The sequence below is a fragment of the Bactrocera latifrons genome, unplaced genomic scaffold (genome assembly GCF_001853355.1).
Source record: "Bactrocera latifrons isolate USDA-ARS-PBARC rearing strain unplaced genomic scaffold, ASM185335v1 scaffold_288, whole genome shotgun sequence".
Classification (NCBI taxonomy): Eukaryota; Metazoa; Arthropoda; class Insecta; order Diptera; family Tephritidae; genus Bactrocera; species Bactrocera latifrons.
The window spans coordinates 280,978-303,676 of record NW_017536496.1 but is presented as its reverse complement, the minus strand read 5'-3'; the positions used below and the strand labels follow the sequence as shown (position 1 = coordinate 303,676).

The following is a 22,699-nucleotide window of genomic DNA, read 5'->3' as shown; positions in this document are numbered from 1 at the left end:
AAATTAGTACAACTGCATCTAAAGTAAATAAGCAATTGCAACTGATACAGATCAAAATGCTATTACTTGCACACATATGTGGGAAATATGTAAATGTAGCACGCATCATTTAATAAATAAACACTAAATTTGTCGGGCATTGATTTAAGGTAAACGCGTAATTGCGACAATATATTTTACCTCCTATCTGCCATATTTATTGAATATTACTGTATAGCACATCAGCGATGGGTAAACAACAATATGCAAATAAATGCTGAATATTTGCATAACTTCGGTGCAAATGTAAAAACCGATTGAATCGGAGATAAAACAATTTTGTAATCAATATACAAGTTTATTGTTGATTTTAAACAAAGTAAATCAAAAAAGTTTGTAATATKTTTGTTTTTAATATGACAATGGCAATTAGGAAAAAGTTTTTAAGCTATTATTAAGTGAACAATTTGATTTGGAATTACCAAATTTTCGTGACATATAATGTAGCAAAATAGATGAAAAGGGCACATTAATATTTGAGAACATATTTCTGTTGAATACAGTACCATATTGTACCAACTAATAAAGCGTGAACAATTTGGAGAAAAAGCTTATACCATAGATTTACTAGAAAAAATTAGAAACCCAAAAATTTCTCGGTATTATTTTTGTAAGCTCTCTAGGTATATTCCATATTCCTAATCAAATCAGTTCCTATTTTCATAMTTTGTAATATTTATTGACGCAAGTTTATTTTTTTTATAACAATAAATTACATAAGTGAAATTGATAAATTGATTCAAGGGCCTTTATCCTGCGCCTACAGACTGCTGTGCAGTCGATTAACAACTGTTGTGATGCTTCAGACTCCTAGACGCACAAGAAGCTAGGCCCATGTTAAATAAGGGGTTATTGATATTTTAATGGCCAGTGTAGAAGACGACAAGTAGCCTGAGTTATTCGCTTGGGAGGTTGGTTACATATTTAAAACTTTAAGGTTGTAACTGCCTATTAGCAACTGGCGTGGCACATGCCTAGGAGTTGTTGCCAATGCTTCTCCCTAACCACTGTTTCATAATTGCGTATCATCTCCATTACATATAGTGTCGGGACCAACCGCAATTGAAGGTTCTGATCTTTCCATGTTGATGCATGCTGTGGAGCGGAGAAGCTCATCAGCCAAATCATTCCCGGCTATTCCTTTGTGACCCAAATATGGTGCTCCTGGTTACGTTCTGATAGACCATTCAGCCATTTTATACACACCTGCACCAATAGCGATTTGATCTCGTATGATAAYAATACAAACTTAAAACAATTGTAACGCTGTTACTTTGTGAATAGCAAAAGTTGTATACGGTGCATAAAAAAATTAAATMAATTTATTGCATTGGTTAATTGAACAATCAGCAGTTGTGCATAATATAAATGTTCAATTTTTTGATTTATGTTAAAGAACCTATATCAGGAATTAGGTACTTTTATTTACCAATTCAATGATCGTATAGGAGAGATCGTTGAATACWTAAAAAGTGTTCATATTTAAGTTTGAAAATACTCATAAATAATAACCAGTAGGATGGAGTCATGTGTAGAAGTTCACGCAAGTGAGGAAAGTTCCCTCATTGCCATTCACTTGGGAGTGGCCWGAAACGATTCTTTTACATATGACTCAAGCAGCTCACGACTTCCGGTCGTTAACCAAGTATCCTCTGGGTAGCCTAAGAACATCCGTTTGAAGGCGAGCTAAATTGAGAAATATCCCCTACGTAGGGCTGTGCGCTGGGCTTGGGACCCGCCACGTAAAAAAACACCCCCAATGAAAAATTCACAACTCATAAAAAATATTTTAAAAAAATATTGCGTGCTATTAGTGAAATGAAGTGAACTTGTTTTCCAGMAATGATGAAACGAAAAGATATTTCCAATATAATCGAATAAAAAAAAATTTAWGCATGTGGCAACTATGTATATATTTTGTTTAAACTAATTTTCTAATTCAAAATTTTTATTGACTCTTGCTTTAAATATCAAAAAAGCAGAAAATTTAAAACAATTTTCTAAGCATATTATAATTWTTTGTACGTATTGAGCACTCTGACTTAAATGTGAGACTATTATTGAAGCGCGCACTTAATATTTCTARTAATATTTTCTACTATATAAGGAGTTAATTTATTCTTTAAACCATTTTATATATTAGTTTTCAAACCATTTTTGTATTTTGAAGAATAATCTATAATGTTTTGTGGACTGACATTTCTAAAAAATACTACATATATCAATTACTTAGAGGCACTCTGAAGAAAAACATAATAACGTTTCTCTGAGAAAATTAAAATAACACTAATAATATCAGTAGTACTCCGAGTAATGAAAAGTTGGAGATGCGTATACATACGTACATATATATAATATATCTTTGTTTGCTTGTTGATTTGTTGAGAGCGGAGATCGTAGGTGTTACTACTATACCTAATCAGAATCAATCGAAATTAAGCCATTATTTTTCGCATTGTACTCAGAAGCATAGCATTAGTTCGTGACAGTAGTAAATCGGATTAAAAAAGTTTTTAGGAAAGAAGTAAAATATTTGTTTTGGTAAAAATCTAAGCCARAGTAATTAATTATTTATAAAAACGAATAATAAAATTGCATACATATGTTACAGAGCTTACTAGTGTATACTTAAAGTTTCTCTCTTTTAATTCAATTAGTTTTGTAGTTTATCTGATTTAAATTCCATTCCACGTTAAAATAATACRACGTCCAATTTATGGTTTAAGTACACTTTCATACAGGGCAAATATTTTATTGCATTTCAAATATTTTCTGTAATCATCCTTTATTTTCATAATTTACACAATACTCATAAGCATAACCACATATCGACATCTAACCAGTATTAGTGCTTATTGAGAAATTCGACCGAATTCCTTTTTACACTGTTAACAATTGTATAATGCTTTTAAGTAACGAAAGATAAGAAGAGATAATTGCTTTAATTTTCTGCAACAATTCATAATTTGACGCTAATCAAGAAAATATTAATTTAGAGCTAATTCAATTGAATTCACTCAAGGACTAATTGACATTCATAGAATTAGCTTTGAATAGATTTGCGGCATGTAYGTACTTTTTGATATTCAATTTGTAGTACATTTTACATAATAATCACATCAATTATGCTTCCATAAAATAACATACATTCAATTAATGTGATGAAAAAAGAGTTGATACCTTTACTTCAGAAGAAAATTGTCTAGTGTATTCCCTATAGAAATTAAATAAAAGTAGATTAAATGACACAGGAATGATTAATTATGAGTTTAGGCAGAGATAAATATTTTTCGTWTTCTAACTACCAGCACCTCCATGCTTATTATACATTTCTTGTGAGATTTGAAGATTTTTTTTACGCTAAGTCAAGTAACAAGTAATTATGTACGTATGTATATGTATATATAGTTACTTTGTGCGGGAAGTATGTGAAGGCACTTGTTTATGACATTCCTTATGGTTCGGCAAAATAGCACAGATTCTCTTTACAAGAGCAATAACCATCTTGTCAGAAGATCCCGAGTTTCTGTTTATTAATGGCAAAAATTGCTCTACTACTTAGCGTTCAGAACGTGTTGATGTCTTGATTGTTTAGGTGGGTAATATCGATTTATCAGGTTTCTGTTGAAAATTTTTAAAATATATTATACCGAAGTCATCCATTATTTTACATATGTTGTTTGAAAATGACAACGAGTTRTTGTTGTGATATCTTTCTCATCGATTCTTTCCAATAGGTTGTGTACTCTCCATGCAGAGAATGTTTTATTTTAATATAAATTTATAGCAGATTTGTCTATGGTTTATGAAAGCCAGTGCATGCTATTGAAATCACCTTGACCTAAACAAAAATGATATCATATCCAATGATTTTTATGGAAAAACGAAGGTCAGCGAACTAAAAACGAAGAAAATTACCTCCTATTATTTCAGTATGGAATTACTAAATTTTTCAAACAAACAATAAAATTAGCTCTTAAACAGCACTAAAGTTTCTTACTCTTTCGCACTTCTATTCCCAATATTCTTGATTAAAGAGGAGACAATTCGCTAACACCTACAAATCAATATGACACGTGCCAAACAAAAGCAGCAAACAAAACAAAAACAAACAAAAAGAAAAATGTGCGTAAGCATAATATTATTCGGGAAATCTTAACTGACATCTGTAGCACAGCACTGACTATATTTAGTAACTGCCTACGTGTACTTTATTATTTTTGTTCTTCTCTTAAATAAATTGGCTTTAACGTAACGTCATCTTTAGGAGGCGGGCAATCATTATGCCGTTGCAGTTGTAATGAATATTAAAGCAAACCCACCAACGTTTTGCCGGTAGTTTCCAGAAAAGATGGAAGTGAATGCGCCAAGGCAATATGCGTAAGAAGTTTTATAGGTTATKTCAGTACTTCATAAGTATTTTACTAGTCGAATAAATCAAAAAATAAATCCGTAGTGTTGGTAATCGAGGTGTTACGATGCGGCTGAAGAAACCTGAATGTGAACAACATTTTTTTTTTTTTTAATTATTTTTTATGCAGTGGAAAGTGAGTTTATATGTAGAATTTAATTCTCTTTAATTAGTGTAGGAGAATAATGCGATCATGTAGTTTGTAGGATCAATCAATATTTACTATAATAAAAGGACCTTACAATTGAACTACAACTATTACATCTGGTATCGTAAAGAAGCAAAACTGGTGGATGGATGGCTTATWGGTAGATTATTCTAACCTATTTGTTCCATAGCATCTCAATTTAAGAATAAATATGAATATTCATACTRTAATTTAAACTGTGTGGCCCTCGATGCCCTAACCTTATACACTTATAACTAATGTATGTATTTTATCTGATATCACATTTAACGTGTTTTTTAGCGAATTTGATAAATAGGCAAGAGTCTCCAGATTATAAGTATTTCCCAGGTGAGAATAAGCTTTAAAYTTAACCAACGAATGGTTACAGCGTCTATAACTAACATTATTTATAAGCTGTAATATCTGATAATTAATTTTTGATTAGCAGTTGAACTACTTGTTGCCAAATAAAAATGTATCAAAACTTGTTCTTTGCATTCCTGGGACAAGCCCACACACACACATACGCTATTCCCAGGTGCAGAGAGACAAAGCTAATAGTTACGTTTATTCACATGCAATAGACAAAACTTTCTTTTCAAAATAAAACCCTGCAAATGGAAAATAAAAGCTTAAAGCTGGATATACTCGTATATTGTGATGGACATGTGAAATGGAACAAGCAGTTTAAATATGCACAAACACCCACTAAATGTACGTTTTCCAGCCAAGCATGAATACATAAATATATATTATGCTACACTCTAAGCGRTGAGTGGTAAGTGTCGCCAGTGGGTCGAGGGGGTTATGTACTCACTTATTCCACGATAATAGAAAACCAATATATTAATGTGCAATGGATATTAGTGTACCATATATTATATTAGAGTTCTCGTTCGTTGTGGGGATAAATGTTGATGTGCTCACCGTGAAAGCTAYACATTTTCTAGCATTATAAAATAAAGCTCTTACTGAAAGCATAAATAACCCAGTACAGTATGCAGTAAGTTTGTATATTTTGCTCACTAGGACACAATAAACTCTCTGATCATTTCGGAAAGCATTAGTATAGATCGGGACATGTGGAAAAAAGAATTTCAATTGTATATATACTCAATCTGATTATATATTAAAACCCCGTATCATAGAGATCGGGACAAGTGATAAATCTCTAAATAAATATTACATAGCCATATATATACATAGTTCCAAATAAGAATTTATATAGACTCAACACACATRTGTACATATAAAAAAAATATATCCAGAAACTTGCAATTGTAACTGTCGATATATTTGTTTGAAGTGCTATGAACATGTGAATACCTTCAATTGCGCTTCACTTTTCTGTATGCTCTCATCCATTGATATAATCTTTCAGACATTCTTCACTTCTCGAAACGTTCCTAACCTTTGTAACTTTTTGCATAATGAGCATTACAATTTCCTGACAGAGCTGTGGTCACTACTGTCTTCATTCTCTCTATAGCAATTCTTGAGGCTTCAAGTATGGTTTTTCGTTGATTTTACTGCTTGGTTAAGTAACAAAGTAATACATTTATCTGCTTGTGTTGATGTGGCTCCATGTGGTTGCATTATCAGTGAGAACGTATTACGTAAAGAGTTCACGCTTAGTGTAAATGTAACATATTTTTGCCTCAAGCGCAGCATTTGGGGAATAGAGCGAGCACACACGTACACAAACGCACATACATACACACGAATACAAATGTGCATCCATTATTATGCTTGCCAGCGCTTCATTTGTATTTATATTAACATATATACAAACATATATATATATATATATATATGTGTATGTGTACCGACGGCGGATGACCTGTGGCAATTTGCTTTGAGATAACAATAAAATGCAAAAGATATTAGCAATGGCAGTGGCAATGCCACCAATGGCCATGCAGCGTACACAAGGCGCTACAACAAACACACGTCCGCACATATTTATACAAATATATATTCACAACTCTGCTCCTGCTTGCTTGTCTGTGCGAAAAGTATACATATAGGCGAATATGCAAGTAACTAAGTGTTTTTGCGGCCTTGCGGTTCTGTGGCCACTGAGTAACAACATGTGGGAAAAATAAAAATTAATTTATTATCAGTGGGACGCATAAAGTTGAAAGATTTGTGGTTCAATTATATGATATTGCAAGTAAAGCGCAGGATACGAAATGTGCTCAAAGTGTGCTCCCTTCGCATAACGGTATTAGTAGTCGCGCTATGTCGGTTGAATGTGCTAAATATATGTGCRCATAAACACACTTATGGGTACTAATCTGCCCTCATTTGTTGTTAATATAGTATGCTACTCTTTGCAAAGATGTGTGGCAAAGTGTGTGCACAAGGAGAAGCTTTAGAAGAGACGCTTTGTTTTATTAAAGATGAATCTCTTTATATACATARTAGTTAATATTTATGTGGATATAAGTGGCACACATCTAGTACGAAGTATTCATAGACACTTTGTGAAAGCTTACATGTAACCAATTGTTATGTTATAACGAAATCCTATACAAAAAAATGACATCCTTCATGTACCTTTGTATGGATCGGTTAAGGAATTGAGATGTGAAAGTCATATCAACCTTTTTCAGGTGAGATTTCTTCTATTATTATTTTCATATCATTCTCATGGCGTAATTAAAGCAGATTTCGGAAATGTAAAGAAATTTTAGGCACAATTATATCATAAACACGTCTTCTAATTATAAAATTATTTATTGCATACGACATTATTGCTTTTGCTATCTCTTTTGTACTTGGATGAATCTGCTCCATCTCTCGTATCCATAGCTAATTTTCGGAAATGCTATGATATATTTGGGTAGTTTTAGTTAGATTTTTGTTCTTCGAATACTTAATAATACTATTTTGCCGCAAAGTACTGTCTTTTACTCTCGGTAGCAATCTGTTTCTGGCCTTTATTACTTGCATTGATTACAATTATGTTTCGTACATCAGTTCTTCATTTTTTGAAAATATATTCCWCTGACTAATAATTTTTGTAACATCTAGTCTATACATACACATGTTTCCATATTACTTTGAAGTTGATCTACCGATTACAGTGATCTTCAAACCCAAAACTTTAAGATCAAGAAATTGCGTTGCATTCGAAACTCAAACTAATCAATGTCACTTTTGCCTTTATGAAAACATAAGCTTTCTTCTTTAAATGGTGTTGGCTTTGAACGATTTCGCCTTTTAAGTTTCCCATTAACTAGATAYATAGACGTATTAAATATTCTCTGTGTAAGGGTAGTAATTATACATATAATTATAATTAATTTATTATAAATAAAGACGGTATAATTTTGCTTTTTTCCATACTTTAGGACTCATTCCTTATGTGCAGTCTACTTGGATTACTGAAGAGTGGATCTGTAGTGAAATAATAACTATATGTTTCATCCACTTTTGTATATATTGATACGAGAATACATATTGGTTCTATTACTATTAAAAAGCTAGAAGTGCTATTCGGGATCATCAATTATTTCTAGTTCTTGGGCTTTCTAGTTTCCGCGAGCAATAAGTACAAATATTTTTTTTAATAACCGATTTCGGCTCTCGAACAATCACTTTTTATGGCCCTAAAAATATAATTTTTTGCATATTTGTTTATATTATTCGAAGTTGTCACACTGAGCCCGTACTACATCCATGAAGCTATTTTGGTTACGACGATCATGTTTTTCACCTAACAATCGACATATTTTTCCATCAATTTTCTGCAAAATATTGCAACTTGACTGACTCAAAAAGCAATATCTCATTACCAAAATTTGGGTTGATTTGATTTTAAAACTTATTGATTACATTCTAGTGTCTCTCTCTCCTAGAAACAAACCGTAACCAATCTTATGAGTTTTAATTTGGTAGATATTATAAACAACATAAATAAATTGATCATAACCGTCTAGTAATTGGTCCATGTCTGTCTATTTGTTTTGATATACATATGCGCTTAGGTATCTTTTTGAACGTCCAACTATTTAGAATAATATTTACATTAAACACTTTTGGTGGTGTGAAGTAAAAAACTTATACTTCCTACATAAATATAAAAACGGAACTTAATTATCAATTGTCATAAGGTAGACCGCATTTATATCAAAACATATAAGTACGCACAAACTCATAAAAACTGAACATTTATACGTAGCACGTGATAACTTTGTGTTGACAAACAGTACGACAAGCCATTCGACAAACATAATTAAGTGACCTACGCTGCAAGAAAGCATGGATTGGAGACAATTGAAAACGGAAGAAGTGAAAGACACTCGATAAGCATTCAACGGAAGGCCGTTCAAATACACATACATATATCAGCACACAAAACTACACTTAATGTTTGGCAATAAATTGAAAACAATTAATAATCGACAGAAAACAGCAGGAAATGAGTAAGAACTGCTTACAGCAACTTGCAGTGAGCACAAACGCAAAAAAGCAGCAGCTATGAAATCATTGAYAAACGATATAAGCTGAAGCGTGCTTGATAACGGATAATCTATGCTGGTCTTGTGGCGTCTACATCTGTAGGTAGGTCCACGATGTCAGACAAATGAGCGTTGGAAATACGACAAATTACCGTAAACCCACAAATACTTAGCAATCCAGCGCGGTAGGCAAAACATGCGATGAGCAAAAGCGGAGATTTGGAGTGAAGAAAGCGCTTGCTTTCGCCTGCAATCGATTTATCGTTTATAGCCGGTAGAGCCCGGCTGTAAGTTTATTGTTTGTTTATTGAAAAATAATTGCGCATCATGGTAGCGACATCCKACATCCGCAACAACAACAACCGTATAAAATGAATGTATGGAATTTCTTCAGGCGACTGTAGCGACGGACATTGAACTAACTGCAGCGGGGCCGATGAATCCCAGCGATAACCCGCAGGTAACCTCTTGTGCGCCACTCAAAGGGACCAAGTCGAGCGCACAGCACAACGCTCAATGCATATTTGGCTTATCTTTTGGAGTTTAACATCGTTCATCGGTTTCTTTTTTTTTGGTTTTGGTGTGCTCATTTTTCATTGAATTTTGCGTTTTGGCTTCTGATACACTAAATAGATAGCTCTATATATAAATGTGTGTGTATACAGACTGACATGTTGCTGTCTTTACTGCCATCAACAGCATCATTGTTGTTGTTATTATATTACTTATCTGTTGCTGTTCTTTTGGCAGCCGTTTTCTGTTGGCTCTTCGCTGCTGTTGTTTTCCGTTTATGGACAAATGGTTTTAGCATATCGTCTAAATCAATCTGTTAACAATACTTATGGGGATTTTGCTCAATTTTCACACTCCAACTCCGTATAGATGAGCAGAAAGTACAACAAATAACAACTTTACTTAACCACGAATCCTGCATAACAATGCGGCAGCAACAAACAGCTGCATAGCACAACCCAATGTTGATTCCTAGTTGTTGGGCAAATGCGTGTCCAAACGCCGGACGCAACGCCCACTGCCGTGCGGTTGTAGTGAAATTTCGGTGTGTTTGTGAGCATTCAGCTACTCATTGCTCATGCCTTTGATCCTTTGCCGTGGCCTTTGTAGYTTATCTGTGAGGTTATAAATTTTATTGAACTTCAAAGTGTAAACCAAAAAKCATTGCTGAAAGCTGAAACTCTTGTCTAGTGGGTTTTGCGCCTTTTATGGGATTTTATTAAACATATCCGCATAGAATTTGATCGCAATGGTTGAACGGATAATCAATTTTCAATAAAGCCGACAGACGTTGAAATATTTGAGTTAAACTGGTAAGCTCAGACGTTGTGGTTTTAGCAATGAAACTATGAGGTTTTGTGAAATATCAAAGATATRTTAGTAATATTTAAATTAGCCTCAAACAAATGTGTGGAGATGAAGGTGTCATGCAGAGCCAATTACGAATATAATTTCGGCTCATTTTTTATTACTCAAAAAGGGAGACAATCCTAAAAAAAAATTTTCTTTCTACATTAGTAATCTTAGAGGCAAGAATGACATTAGGAGAATATAAGACAATCCGTACTTTTAACCGACCCACCAATGTATTATATAATGCTAGTTAGATGTCCAAAGGCTTCATATCGTTYCCCCATAACAAAAAAAAGTTTGATGAGTTAGGTTAGGTAAAAGTATGTGACCGTAGTTCAAAGTTTTTCTAAAAATTTATAGGTTCAACCATTGGTTTGTATTCTAAGAAAAATATATACGGAATTTTAAATTAACTGAGTATTTGTGTTTCTAATTACTGTTTAATGGCACCATTAATATTATAATTATTAAATTTTTATATAAAAATGTTAGCCCTCAATTACCAAGAAAATCTTTATACACAGTTTTCACGGAATAAATTCTAAAACATTACACTAATTTCCAATTAAACTAGTTTATGCACTAACTAAAAAGTTTTGCGGTTGCCCTGTGTGACACCAAAAAAGCTCGTATTTCAACTCACTCAGTTCAAATATTTAAATACAAATGTACAATAAAAAGAGGAAAACTAAGTTTGGCTTCGTCCAGCTAATAATTACAGTCACAAATCAACCTTTATTATTATGGCCAAAGTTAGTGCCACCCCATATTTACAATGGTGTGTTTAGCATTTCGCACCGAACGCAATAGTAATCAGAAAAACTAATGCACGCTCAGGTAACATATATTATACATGTACGGATGTGTATTGAGTTACCGCTACACCTTGCAGTTACCTTTTAAATGTAATTGAAGCTAAACAAGTGTGAGTGAACCCGCTATAACGGTGGAGCTGCGTTTGGGTGGTGAAAGTGCAAAGTTTCATTTGGCAAAGCGTCCTTCGACGAAGTGAAAGTTGTATGCAACCGAAGAAAATTAATTAACAAACAAATGTGAGAAGCGTCGAAAAAGGAAGCCGAACCAGCAAAAATGGGGGGAAAATAAATTACAAAAGCGTGAGCTACATACCCATATTACCTTTATTACAGTCAGGTTGCAGGCATGTAACGACAGATGATGTAGGTGAGTAACGTGTTAGAGAAAAGCATAGAAGACACGAAAGTAACGCACTGTGACTGAATCTGACTTTAAGAAGAGACGAAAGGTTCAACATACCGAATGCAAATATCGGTATTATATTTCACAAAACATTGCACTCTCTATTGATTACTTGGGCTAATCAAAATTGAAAAGTAATGATTACTATACCTGCTCTTATGTGATATTGGTTTAAGATAAATATATAGATTGCTATTTTTTATAGCCATCGGTGGTTTATTCATCGTAAAATATACTAAATTCTACTWATGGCAAGCAGGGCAGCAGTGGAAAGTCTTGACAGAAGTAAGTGACTTCACTTCTASTGGGTGCCAGGMMACAAAGGTATCGAGGGTAATGAAATAGTGTACGAGAATAGTTGCCAAAAATGGTGTGCGGCTAACATCCGAAAACGTAAGCAACATTGGAAAARAACTACTTTGTCAAAATCCGATGGAACAAGTTACTTTGGTGCAAAACTGCAAAAGTCATTTGCAAAACGGTAGATCGGAAATACACAAAATTCGTATTGGCATTCGATAGAAGAGACTGTGGGAACATGATTGTGGTGGCGCACGCCCTCAGACTGGGGCTAACAGGTCGAGAAGACTGCAGGAAATGTCTAGAGTTGGGTTCCAGGGAAACAATAGAGCATCTCTTATGCACTTGTCCCGTATTGGCAAAACTACCACCGGAGGAGGTATCGATAGTGAGGCCGCAGATTCTATTTTAATTCACGTCAAGCGTAAGCATCTTAAATAATGACCACACCTCTTAGACCTAGCAAATAAATCCATCTGGTATCGCAAAGGACCAAACTGGTCTATGCGCCTACCAGAGTAACCGAACCTAACCTACTCTTTCCTATTAATTAATTTAAAAAAATAATTTTTCTTTTAACCTACAAAAAGCAACATTTTATTCTGATTAGGATAAGATTTAGTAATTTGAAATAATTGTTATTCTAAAGGTATGTATGAAGGAAAAGTATTGGGCACATCACACTGAAAAAATTTAACACGCGAAAGKCCTCATATCTCATAAACGCCCAAATTGATTATTCTGAGTGTTGTTCACTTACGATATTGAATACGAGTGGATTCAAAAAAATAATGGTGCATCATGGATTATCTTGAAACGGTTTTTACAATGAACAACCTTCTATGCTTTTACTCTCTTCGTTGTTGAAATCAGATGCTTCAGCTTCGTTTTCCAACTTCTAAATTCGYCGCTAGCCTCAAATTAGCCTATGTGGCAAACGGTAATATTTGTATATGTGACGAGTTGAATATCTTTTAAGGGTGTCTTCCAGCAAATTGAAAAGATTTRTSGAAGTTTATRTTTTTTTAAAAGTATAAATTCAACCTCAAGMAGTGTTAGAATTTWTTTCAATGAAGCGACTGCTCTAGAGATCATATTATTGATTWAAAGTTTATTAAATATTTTTTTGTTATTACTTTTACTTTTTGCCTAAATAAATAAAAATAAAACACAAAAAAAAAACAATTTGCTTATTAAAGTAGAATTACTGTATTGAATGGAATAAATAGTAAGATACATAAATAAAGTCATAATTCCGATTTAATAAAATATTTTTTAAGTACATGTTATATATGCATTTTTTTTTTTCAAATCGCTAATACTTGAATTTATAAGTTGTAAAAATTTTGCTTGGCTCGGGAGMTGGTAAAATTCACCACGAAAAATATCAAAATTTCAAACATATTTTTCCTCTCATTGAGTCAGTCAAATTTGAGCTCATGATAAAGCAARTAATCGGCACGTTCTAGAGGAAACTGGAGAAACGAATACCTTCTCCAAATATAYGCTTTAAATTAACCTCGGACTSTTGCCTCAAAACTTCCGAAAAAGTKGACATCTTTATGTACGCAATAACTGACCGCTATAAAATGCTTAATTAACCTTCATATCAGAGTTATTTCAACACAGCATCTAATATAAGTATCCACTTAATTCCTCATAACAAAAGATATTTACACTTTAAAGCAGTTAGCTGAGTACTAAAACAGCAGTTTATGAACACTTACCACTGAAATATCACACACACATTCAGCAGATGTGGCAAAACGCCAACCAGTGGGAGTAAACTTGCAACTTGTGAAGAGTTGTAAAGTGTAAGCCAAACACACAGTAATACAAAATACAGAAAAGGATGCACAAAGCAATCAACCGTGCTATGCCAAGTGTCCGCACACAAAGCAATGCGAAAATTAAGTATGATGAAAGATAGTCTCGTATAATTTCCGTAGGGTCCAATTACAGTTGAACTTTTATGAGGTGGAATGCACTTATACCTTAGCTACGGTATGCGAAATACAATGAATTTGCTACGAAGTAACTAAAGGAGTGCATGCCAATACAATATGTACCGTACAATAAGATAGATGAAACGCCACTGTGCAAACGTGTAAATTGCGGCAAAATGAGGTGACCGGTGCAACTCTCCCACGTGATTGAAGTTTCAAATTTATTTAAAGCAAATTTGTAGTGTTGTAATGAACGCAGCAGCAGCGCAGAGGTCAGTAGATCAGATGAAGGGGAGTGTGGGCATGCTAATGAATGCTGATATTATTTACGCAAGTCGAAATATTCGTGAAAAGTTGCATACCAAACTGCCATTTGAACTCGGAGCTCGCACTGGAAGCCAGAAGGCATGCAGAAGCCACTTGCTGGACGCCAGACAAAATGGATATCGATTACACAGGGCACTTGCCAGGCCATGACAGGCAATATGCCGGAGTTTAATAAATGTAAATATGCAGGAGCAGATGGAGTAAGTATATGGTAGCTATAAATTAGTAAATATGAACGCATATTGTTTCCGAAATTTCCGTTTTAATGGAAAAGTTTCGAACGACTGCTTAAATTCGATTACACGCGCCCAATTGTTGCAGCTACACGGTAAGCTAAGGGTTTAACGGATGGTGGGTAAAGAAAATAAAATAAATCACTTTCGCAGACTTGAGTTTCCCGTACGCTACCTTCAAATGTGCGATTATGCTCGCAGTTGAAATAGGCGATAACAAAAAAGAAAGCGCAAATCATGTAGCCGAAACGGGATTATATTGTTTCAGTAACATGAAACTTTGCACATTTCGCTTTTGAGTAATTTTAACTTTTTTCTTGCCTGTTGTTCAACAAACAGATGAAAATATCATCAGTAACAACAGCAACGGAGGCAGAGATAGCAATGAGCAAAGTAAGTRGAGTGTGTGTGCACACATAAAATAGAGGAAAAATTTCGCATAAATTTCATCAACACACTCACATGTCTATAAAAAAAAAAATTTAAACAACAAAAATGGAATAAGGAAACTCAGCCACTTTTCTTATCAAACGCGGCAACAAAATTATACCCAAAGGATAAACAAAGCGCCACAAACAGCAAGGCATTCGAAATGGCAGTGGGCGTTAGAAGGGCGACAAAAAGGACAGGCAAATACAGAGCACTAAATATATACGGCACATAGCGGCAACACATAGATAAAAGGCATATACTCGTATAGTTATCTGCGGGGGCGTGCAGATACTGCAGGTGAGAGCCGCTGCTGCTCAATGCGCTGTCGCGGAGGGTGAAAATCCATTTGCGGCCGATGTTGTGAACAAAATGAAAAACAAASAAAAACCAAAATCATAAGCAGAAACAGCTATATATTACACAACAAACAGAAACATTACAACAAAAGTCATTCACATCTGGCGCACAAACACACATATGTGTGAAGGTTTGTCTTTATTTGTTAACCGTAGGTGAGCCATTAAGTGTACGCTTTCCTCTTAATAAGTGTGCGGCAACAAAAAAATACTTTTAACAATGTCTACCTAYGGCTGTGCCTTGGCTTAAATTTAACTTTGCATTTGCGTGTTTGTAGTAAGGTTGGGGACGGAGAGAATTTTCGTGTATAAGTACATTTGTGTGTATRTTCAGGGATACGCACATATTAAAGCCAACATGCAGATACAGCAAAAAAAGCAATAACTGATGTGCATACTAACGAGTAGGGGGAAAGGAGGGTTACTTATTAACTAAGCACACATACTTACATAGAGAGGTGAATATCTGATACGTGGCACCCACCCAGCCACGCAGTTTCCATGGTTATTCAGCATGTCTTTCGATATTAAAATTTAACGTCTAATTAGCGGCTAAGTTTACGCTGCTATTTTTTTAAAACAAACAAGTGTGAGTTATAACATTCAGAATATTAAATTACCCATTGCACTTGAGTCAGTGTCTCGTTAAGAAGTTTCATTTACACGGAATTTGACTTGAACGAAAATGGWCTGCTCTTCATACATAATTTCTTCACTTCCGTTTTGCGTGAAAGTGGCGGCTTTTCTTGTGATATTACTTTTAAAATTAATTTTTGTCTTTTTTGCGGATTTGTAGCCATAAAAGTTGGATTAAATGGTTATCTAGAAATGGCATTGATCTCACTTTGTGTGGCGATGAGGTTTTGCTTTTTATGAAAGTCACGTTAGATCTCTGCGAGAAAAAGACATTCGAGAATTTTGTGAAAGCTACTTTGGATCTTTTAAGTAGGCTGCTACAGTTTTTAGCTTAAGCTAATTGGCAGCTTTTCAAAGACGTTATTTTATGAATGGTAGGTTCTGGTGATAAACGGAAAATTCCACAAGAATATTTCAAAAATTTGCATCTAYATACTATACATATATCCTTAATTACTTTTTTATTTAAAGAAGTAAAATAAAAACTACATCACCAAAAACGGTTTATGTATACAGTTGTTGTTACATGTGCTTAATATGAAGAATATTAATTTGTTTCGGGTTTAATATTAGTTTTTGAAGCATGTAGTAAACTCTTAAAAGGTATAATAGTTTTGTGCAGAAGAAATTTTGTAATCTTTTAATATTCTGATGTCATGGCTAAAAACGGGACAAAGGTGTAGTTCAGGGTTTTTTTCCCACCAAGTTGTATATGGACATAGACCAGGCGGAGGGATGGAGTAGCAACTAAAAATTTTGTACTTGCAACACAAAGTCCTTTTCTTCTCAGAAAATAATGTATTACTTTTTGTATTAAATACCTAATATTTCYGAAACAAAGCACTTTTATGACATGTTCGCATAAACCATCAAACAATTTGCAGAGTTAGATTTCCAAATTCATTTAGAAGCGCTTAATATTTCCTACTTCAAGGTATTTTGTGCAGAGAATGTGGATTTTGAAGGAGGATAGTCATCCAACGTCGTCAAAATGGTAGAGTTTAATAGATATTAAGGAAGGATTTAGAGAATTTAGGGAAAACTATCTGCTCGGTTTAGAAAACCTGCACTAGTGACTGTGCTGTGAACTGGAGGTGTATATTGCGCAACTTGACAACGGCGATTACGGATAGTGACGGAACAATGAGCTATATGAGACTGACATTCAGCGAGTCAAGAGGCAGTGACTCTGCTGGCTAGATCAATTTGTCCAGTTGAATACTCCAGTTTTGAAAGTATCCGCCAGTGGAGTTGGAATAAGTGGAAGATCTCCACTCCGCTGGAGAGATACAATTTAAATAAACCCTTTTGTTATGAGCGAACACGCTTGTGTTAATCAATAATATTCTTATTTACTAGGTCATTTATTTAATCGTCATTCACAACTACCGTCAGCATCGATTTACATACCATATATACTATACACATATAATAATTTAAAATTTTTGTTATTCTAATCGACTTTAAGTCGAATATGTTGTTCATCGTGAGGGCGAGCTTCATAAAAATGTTCGCAAATATATTTGAGTAATGGCAAAAGTTAATGCAGTCAGTTCAAACTTTCCACTAGCCTCTATATTTTCTAAGGAGTGTTTTCCGACTTTCAAATTAATTTCAGAAGAATTAGATTAGAACTCTATCTAAACTCTATATCCAGAGAATAGTGATTACGCATTCTATGTTTGAATCTTTCCTCTTACATATATCCATAATATTAAATTTAACCTCTTTGGTTGAGCTTGTTTCAAATTTTTCTTCTCTGAATAAATGAGATAGATTCTTGGACATAATGCAAAATGCAGTAATGAAACTATGAAAGTATGAAATTATTTCACTTATAGTATAAATTGACAATAATACTAAATAGGTATGATTGTAATCTATTTACGGCTTTGTAAAATAAGCAGTATTGAATTCTTACGCAACATTTTTCTACGCTCGCAACATGTTGCTACAGAGTATATTGGTTTATAATCGAGTTACATAGATGTAGAGTTATATTTACATATTATAGGAGTTTATTTCGGGTAGATTGACTGTATGCCCGTCCGTGTAAGCGATAACTTGAGTAAGAAGTAAGATATATTGATTAMTCTTCGTACTCGTACAAGTTGTGCTTGATAGCTAAGTGAGGTTGGCATTGCGGGTGGACCGATCATTGCTAGGCCAATAAAATGCTACAACTAAGCTACAAACTAAGATACGAAGCGTACTTTCCATACATCACAATTTTAAAGTAATTCACTTTACAGTATTAAATTTAGACACAAAATAAGTGGAAAATGTTTCGCTKTGTTATCATTATTTTGGTACATTATATTTTAATTTTTTCATTAAAACTTTGCTTTGGTCAGTGTAATGAAACAAGCAAAGTGTGCGAATGCAATTGCAAAGGGGTTGTGCAAACAGAAGCCGTTAATGATCACGTTGTGGAAAATGTGAATAGTGAAAAAAAAAAATCGACACTAAAACTTCCGAAATCGAAAAGCAATTTTTTCCGAATCGGTAAAGCTATTTCTGCATCTTTTAAAATGCTTATTTTTCTATAAGCTCTTTACTTGTATTATGATGTTAAGGCTCTTCAATTATTAAGTGGCTATCGATATATTTGGAATAGTACTCATACTTAGTAACGTTTTTTCAGCATATCCAAACCGTCTAGTTGTACAGAAGCAGCAGCTTTCACCATGAAAAGTGGCATTTACAAAACAAGCTAGAAAAAATTAATATCACAGACCTCAAAATATTTTGTGAAGAGGACGTGGATTATTGGGGATGGATAGTAATCCATAATCCATTTTATAAAAATTGGCATGACTATAAGGAAGGATTTGGTGACTTAATGGAAAACTATTGGATTGGCTTGAAAAATTTACACGCACTCACTAGCAGCTGCCAATAAGAGTTGTATATTCAAATGAGGTCATATAATGGTTCAGACTACTACGCAAAATATTCAGAGGTTCTTATTGGGGATGAGTCAGAGGACTATGTTTTGAAGATATTGGATTATTACAGTGGCACCGCTGGTGATTCCTTAACTAAGCATTTAGGAAAGAAGTTTTCAACGTATGATCGGGATAATGATGATGCTGTTGATGAAGCAAATTGTGCGATGCATTTTAAAGGAGCTTGGTGGTTTGGAAATTGCTATGATAGGTAAATAAATCATAATTATTAGCATTCTGGACATTCATGCTTTAGTTTTCAGTCATTTAAATGGGGTCTACGGGTCTGCTAGAGATGGTGTGAATTGGAATAGCATAAAGTTTGAGGAATCTTTATTATTTGCGCAAATGATGATACGGCCAAACCATGATTGACTTCGACGGCGCCTGAGGTTGAGCAATTTGAATAGATATGGCTAAAATGGTCATTAATTTTGACTGATTATATTATGTTTTTATGAATATTGTAACTAATAACATACTTAATCACTGAGTCAAGGAAATCAATATCCAAATATATTATATATTATATATATTCAAATGCATCACTAATCATACTAAACCTCGCAACACGTTGAATAGAGTATAATAGTTTTAGTCGAACAAAATCAGAATCTTGGAACCAGTTGCTCGTCGCTCTGACTGTTTGTCCAAGTCACCGCTTTAGTTAAGATTAAGTTATCTGGGGTAAACTAATAGTTTCTTGTTGATTTTTTGTTAGTTTTATTTGTTTTTGCTTTCTATAACAATTTTTGTGGGTCCAATATTATGAGTTTAAATAAAGTTTATAAATACTTTCCAAAACCGTCGTACTACTATTAATATCTTTAATATCTTTAACTGCGAGTTTCACCATTTCTACACTCATTTTTCCCAACGCTCACATATTCATGCTTTAAGCTTACAGGTGCACASGCTGTCGCCGCAGCAGAAATGCATGGAATGAAAAAAGCATGAAATGAGTACACGCTGTGTTTTGCTTCATACGCCTTTCCCCATTTTTGTGTGTGTGTTTTCACTTAGAATTACAATTGTAGTTCTGTGCGCATGAGATAGCTTACAATACAAGAAAAATAAATTGCATTTTCTGCACCGGCGGCTTTTTGCCTATAAACACAATAACGGAGAGTGCGCCAAAGCATACAAACACACACATAAGTACATTGAGTTGTGCACACACATATGACACAAAACAAGAAAACGCCTGCAAACATGGATGCTTTTTGTCGAGATCTGCCTGACACGAAGATGAATGTAACATTTTTAATGTGTCCAACTACGTGTATTTCGATGTGTATGCCAAGAATGTACATAAATATCTGATTCGTTATGAATATTTAAAAATAATACAGTTATATGAGCACAATTAGATACTTTTTTTTTTTAAATGTAACTACATATAAGTATTAACATATTTCTTTCAATATAATTTTATTGAATTAGATATAAAATTTCGTATTTAGATATCATGTATTTCGAAGATTCATACTAAACATAATTTCAAAGACTGTTAAACATAGGTTGTTCTTAAAATTTATATTTAGTATCATTCCTTTTATGATTTTTTTAATACTAAACTTCTTAAGAGTACCGTTAGTTTACCAAAAATTTCTTTCTTTAAACTATTCAATAAASTAATATCATTTCAATAATWTATTTTATTTTATTTGCAACAGATAAATAAATGTAAAGTGGAACAACCCTAAAGCATATTTTTGTAAGTCAGATAAATTAATTTTATATCTTTGCTACGGTGAGCGCATAGTGTGGATAATCTTGTAAGGACACTGAATGAACGCGAAACTCACGTTTTCGTCTTTCACCCTGATTTCCTATAGTGGTATGTATTTGCATTGTTATTTTAGACTTATCGCCACAGTTATTCACCTAACGRTTGTATATATCATATAAAACTAATCGAGACAGATATAGAATTATATACATATAAATATTTAAGATGACGAGACAAGTTGAAATCCGKTGACTGTCTATCTGTCCGTCCATCCATCCGAGCTGTAACTCGAGTAAWGTTAATATATCTTAATTAAACTTGGTATGCTTGATTAAAACAAAGTATGAGGTCGTAGATGGACGTAATTGGATAACTGGCACGCCCATAAAGTACCATAATTAAACACTAAATTAAGATATAAACTCTAATTTGGCACAGGAGATCGCAGGGGCAGGGACATTTGTGGGTAAAGAATATTGAAAAAGAGGGCGTGGCCCCRTCCTCTAATTAAAATATTTCTTAAATCACTTAAGGAACAACAACTCAAGTCTATTATCGCAAATATCATAAGTATTCCTACCGACAGTGTTAAAATGGATACAACCGGATGGTAACCCCGCTCGCTCCCCATATAACTACAATAAGCGCAATAAAACAATAACAATAATAATAGCTTTAGTAGAGTCAAAATTGGACGATGGCCGCGGCACCGCCCACTTTTAGGTGAAATCGCRTATCTTAAGATCGGCCCAAACCGATATCAACCAAATTTTWTACGTGACATTCCTCTGACATCTTTATGGTGGACCAAACTCACACCTAATTCCCATATAACATATAAATTTAAATTACACTTGAAACTTTTACTTTCAAGTTTCAAGAACGATTTACTATAACAGGATAAAAAATTGCATTTGAGATGAGCCACCTTATGTCTATAAATTGCGCAAATCAAACCAAAACTGTTCAAGCCCCTAGGTACTGAATATGTGAACTCGGTGYTTATAGTTGAMTTTTTACCAAAAATATATATTAAATATAGTTAAAATTCAGGGAGAATCTTTTATGTATTTTGTAAAAAAATAAGGTTTAATCGATTCAATACCTCCCTGAGACCTAACTATAACTAAAATAATAACTTTTTAAATGCTACCGAAAAATATGCAACACTTTTTTTCCAATGCAAATAATTTTCATAAGCATTCCTTACAGCCAACTTATAGAAAAGGTGTATTCCAAAAGTTGTCATTATGGATTCTGGTCCAAGTGGCAACCATAGTTATGTGAATATAATTGCTAAGGTCACTTGTGTTGCATATCCTGGAAAGAGTGTTGTATACTAAGTTCAAGCACCGATAAATTTAACCGAAGATAATGGTTTGACTAAAGGAAAGGATTCATAAACTAGTTTACAGTACCAAGTATGTACCTTAGTAGTAGTCTTTCTAGGCAAAAAAAATTCTATAAATAGAAGGAACGAGGAGAAAATAAAGAGATATAGAATAAGAAAAAAAGAGTGGAGAGAGAAAGAAACGAAAGTGCATTCTCCGAAAATAGAATTTCGGTACCCTGATAAATGAATAAGCAATATCTTTCGAGTATCTAGAAGATTTATTAAATATTAAAAAGAGCGGATTATCAAGTAAAGTATGTTTATATTATTGTGAATATATTGATTAYAATTAAGGCGTCTTCCTTATAATACATAATACAAGCATATATTAATGAAAGAATTAGTCGTTAACAGTATCCATTAGACTTGGATCTACTATATCTTCAGTAAAACCCGCCAGAAAGTAGACCAAAAATCGGCGAATGAGGCAGTTAATCAAATATTCAACAACAACTTGAAGGTGGTAAATGAAATATCATCAAAATATATGTATATCTTGTAGAAATTCATAAGGCATTTAGTTTGCCAACTTTCGTAGCTTAAGTAAGTATAAATTCGACAAAGCACATCGTGATATTACAATTTCGAACTTATACACATGCCTCTCATTTTCTCCAAAAATCAAAATATTCATAAATAAATTTTAATTATTTATGTACACAGATCAATGGTAATCAAAATTCAAAWAAAATGAGAAACTTTTCTACAAACGGCGTAAAATGAAAAAT

General features: G+C 33.6%; 1 protein-coding gene and 1 pseudogene across 2 annotated transcripts in view; one reads left to right on the top strand and one right to left on the bottom strand.

Annotated features, from left to right (window-relative positions):
- The window catches only part of LOC108970162, a 113,601-nt gene that overhangs the window by 13,431 nt on the left and 77,471 nt on the right, over window positions 1-22,699 (bottom strand). The window lies entirely within an intron of this gene.
- LOC108970163 lies at window positions 18,181-19,221 on the top strand (annotated as a pseudogene).